Source organism: Pholcus phalangioides, unplaced genomic scaffold, assembly GCF_987345545.1.
Source record: "Pholcus phalangioides strain wild (caught in Gottingen) unplaced genomic scaffold, Ppha-v1.0 ptg000007l_1, whole genome shotgun sequence".
Classification (NCBI taxonomy): Eukaryota; Metazoa; Arthropoda; class Arachnida; order Araneae; family Pholcidae; genus Pholcus; species Pholcus phalangioides.
Genome location: NW_028301600.1, coordinates 18928502 through 18932612, shown reverse-complemented (window position 1 = coordinate 18932612; position 4111 = coordinate 18928502). Strand labels below are relative to the sequence as shown.

General features: G+C 30.6%; 1 long non-coding RNA gene across 1 annotated transcript; it reads left to right on the top strand.

Moving 5' to 3' along the window:
- Nucleotides 1-602: 602 nt before the first annotated feature.
- On the top strand, nucleotides 603-3883 carry LOC149085024 (uncharacterized). The gene is made up of 3 exons (XR_016192787.1): nucleotides 603-1045; nucleotides 2139-2215; nucleotides 3812-3883. It is a non-coding gene; the product is annotated as an uncharacterized LOC149085024 (long non-coding RNA).
- The last annotated feature ends 228 nt before the right edge of the window (nucleotides 3884-4111 follow it).

Here is a 4111-nt window from a genome sequence, read left to right as displayed (position 1 = left end):
CATTTTATAGGGGATTTAATTATTTCCTATGCTGGTTACAGAGTTAAAACCATTGTTGTTTATAACTACTGCTTCACGCATGACTCCCACACGAAGGAGGCTAGTACGACTGTCAGACAGTGCCAGGGGTTATCAACATTATTATTTTTTATAAAACCATAGATTATACAACCTGGAAAACCCGCCAAAGATCTCGGAATAGCTCGGTTTTTGTCGATAATCCGATAAACAATCGGCGAAACCGACGAAAACCGAGGAAATTATTTCCATATAAATCAATGTAAATCCAATTAATTCGTTCTAGACTCTCCAAAATAATACAAAAAACAAATTTTATAGAGAATAAATATCGTGTTTAATACTAAAAGTAATAAAAAGTTATTATTTTTTAATATTTTTTAAAAATGAATATAAAAGACTAATGTAAAGAATAAATTAAAATTTAACATTGAATATTTACATTTTTGTACCTTTCTGAAGACTCTTATTGGCGTATGGAAGACGGCGAGAATGGGGGAAAGAGAGGGGCAGATATTATTGTTCGGAAGGGAGAATCCCTCTCCATAAGGACATTAGGTATCAAGGCACTATCGAGGGGGTGAACTATCTCTGCGGTCCTTAGCCGAAAAAAAGTAGTTAAGCCCCGATTTGTCCTTAGATGGCCAGTAGTTCGACTTTTCGATACTATCTCTAAGCTAAGGACTTTTTTTTAGTAGTTACTTAGGACCGCTGCTAAGGACTGCCTAGCACCAGTCCTAAAGCAGCAAGAAAAGTAGTTCACGGCGGCCATCTTGGAAAAGAGGAAATTTTGCCTCTGGCCGCGAGCTCTCGTTGTGATATTTAGCGATGAAATATGCTGTTTTTTTTCGAATTAAAAAATTTTTTACGATAATAATGACAGATAAAACTTGGATTATATCTTCGGTGTCATCAAAGTTGAAGTGATTCATCGTTATATCCTCAAAAACCTGCTGTAGTATACATACGTGTATGTTGACATCGGCGATCGAAGCCACGACGAAGTGCTAGCATGTTCATTACTGAGGTAAGAATTATTTTATTGCTATCGAACTATATAAGAAGAGTGTTAGAGATATTATTAATATTTTTTTGCTCAGTAAATGCGTTATTTAAAAATATAAATGGACATAATGTCACGCAATCAATAGGGCAGTGGATCCCACTTGGTAATGCTGGAAAAATATCAAATAGTCCATGTATATTTTGGGTTGTATTGAAAATATTTACATGGCGAATGAAAGATGAATCTTCTATTACGATAATATCAGATTGAAATTTTACATTCTATGTTTTTTGCTACATTAATTTTTTTTAATGAAAAATTATGTCTAAATGAATTGAGCACATGCGTAAATAAATAATAACAAATACAATTCATTGATAATAAATTATAGCACCTAAATGACAAAAATTTTAATTAATTTTTTTGTGATGAGTAATGGTGAAATTGAAATAAAGCATGGTAAAAATTGGCAGTAATGTTAAATATTAAATTTTGTAAAACTCATGCACTAAATTTAGTGTAAAGGATTAAAATATAGATTTGATATTTTGAACTGTTCAAATGAACAATATTGTAATACTTAATGAAAGTTAAATTTTCAGAAAAAAATCATATGCTACTACTTTAAAAATTGCACTCTGTAACTCGCTCTGAGATGAATATTTAATAAGGAATCATTATATTGTTTTGTTGATATAAAAAATGAAGTTCGTACAATGGGACTAAAAAACAAAGTTTTAATTTCACGCACAGTTTTTAGTGTTGAGGTATATATATATTATAATGAAAGGAAGCAGATTAGTGTTTGAAACATATTACTACTTCAGTATTTGGGTTATGGCCTTGCTGTGTGTGTTCAAATTGAATTTTTTGCCAAAAATTGTTTTTGATTTTGTGTGTATGGGTAACGACAGAAAAAAAATTTCCATGTCGAATACTTAAGAACTTTAAAATGTAACATTTTCAGATGTTATGGAACTGAAACTTTTAACATTTAAACTTTTAACAAGCATTTATTTTTTAACGATGTTGTTAGTAAACAGCTGATATATATATATATATTGTATATACATTTGTGAGACTTTTCTAACTCTTGAAAAATTTTGTTTCCCAGGAAATTGGCTGTAGGTAGCTACGAAGTTATGTGAAGGTTTTCAAAGTTACCAAACAATTATACCAGAGCAAACAAAGGTAATTTTAATTCTTTGTATTTGACTTTGAGCAACAGTTTCCATTATTATTTTCATGTAAAATAAAATATTTCCATGCATGATTTAATGACATAAATTTTAACATTGTGTCGCATCATTTTCACTGATTTCATTTGTATCAACAACCCTAGTGGAACAAATACAGTCGAACCCCCGATTTAATGCCACCATCCCACCCAAAGAATTTTGGCGTTATATCAGATCGCAGACATAATAGCGTTTCGGAGAGGCTGTATTACATAAATTCACACGTTTATTAAGAAATGTATTTCAGTGTCTCATTTATGTTGCATGATGAATAAAATAACCTATTTTATACACATTCAATTTTAAGTTGAGAAAATTCATAAAAATAGTAAACTGTAAAATCACTTGAATATTTCTCAATATAAAACTTAACAGAAACATACTTCCCTCTGAAATTATTGTAATTTCAGCAACTCATTTTATATGTGCAAAAACAAAATAAGCAGGGGGGGGGGAAAGGTGGCATTGTTTTTAGTCCATACCATATTGGTTTTTCTCGAGAAATATCTTGCTATGAGTAATTTTCTTTATAATCATAATTTTTTCAGATATTATTGCTATTGAAAGAACAACTCTTTTTGACATAATTGAATTGAGCAAATTAAGATAGATTTCTTAATGGCTACCTGTACCACTCAAAATTTGACCAGTGCAAGTAAAAACATGTATACTGTTGAAAAACCTGTCTTGGCTATATAAATGAGAGGGAGGACATTAAAAAAAAACCTTTAGAAGCTTTGCTAACTGAAAAGCAATATTAATTCTTTGAAAAACGTGTTATATTTACTGATGAGCAAATTTTGTGAATGGAAATATTAAAACAATATGTTTGATGACAAATAATATTATACTTTTTAACTAGTAAGACCATACAACACTGCAAAATTTCTATGTTAATTTAAATAGGGTTCCCCGATCCACAAGAGGTTGCTAAGGATGTGTCTTAGAGCGAAGCTGAAAGTAAAGTGAAAATTTGAAGTTAGCTGCGTGCCAATAGGTTTTTTCACTTCATATGTCTGACCAAAATTTTAGGGTAGAACCATGGCTCGAAAAATTGAAAAACATTTTAGGTGCCGGCCAAATTTCTTGGCAGCCAAGCATATTTTTAGGAGAAATAATCCAAAGTAAAAACAAATTATATTAAACTTTTTCAGCACTTGGTGATGATCTTCACATATTGGAAGATGCAGGACATAAACTCCAAATATTTTATGATCTGCATAGAAAATTTTAGGTGTCAGTATGAATTTTTTTTTGCAATGTTGGCTCTTAAGATTTGCCAAGCCCTAGGTAAATACATCTAGACATGAACATGTGCATCTATGTGGAACGCCAGGCCTCCCTTGCAAAACACAGTTTATACATTTTGGATCCTACTGTGATAAAATGGTGGCGAGTCGACTCAATGTCGACTAAGTGCTATTGTGCACGAATTATCTCTACTTATACAACTAAAGACTGTGTTATAATTTGAAATAAAATATACAGTACATTTAAATATTGATAAGCGTAATAAAAGTGTTTTTTTTCTTCCTCTTTTTAATTTCAGGTAAATCAACATTTGAAGATGCAGATGAAAATTTATGAATCTTAAAAAATTATATTCTTGAAAGATGCGATTTCTAAGAAAAATACAACCAATAAATTGTGATTATGATAACTCTCTATGAACATATGTTTGAAATAAAATGTTTTTGTATGACAAATCATGTGTGCAAGTTGTTATTCAATTCATGTTTCTATTAATCAACTTCAATCATTCATCTTCTAATCAACTGAAATGAAATATACGATCAAATGAAAGTTATCAGGTGAAGTTATTTGTTGGAAGCTAAATATGAAACAGATA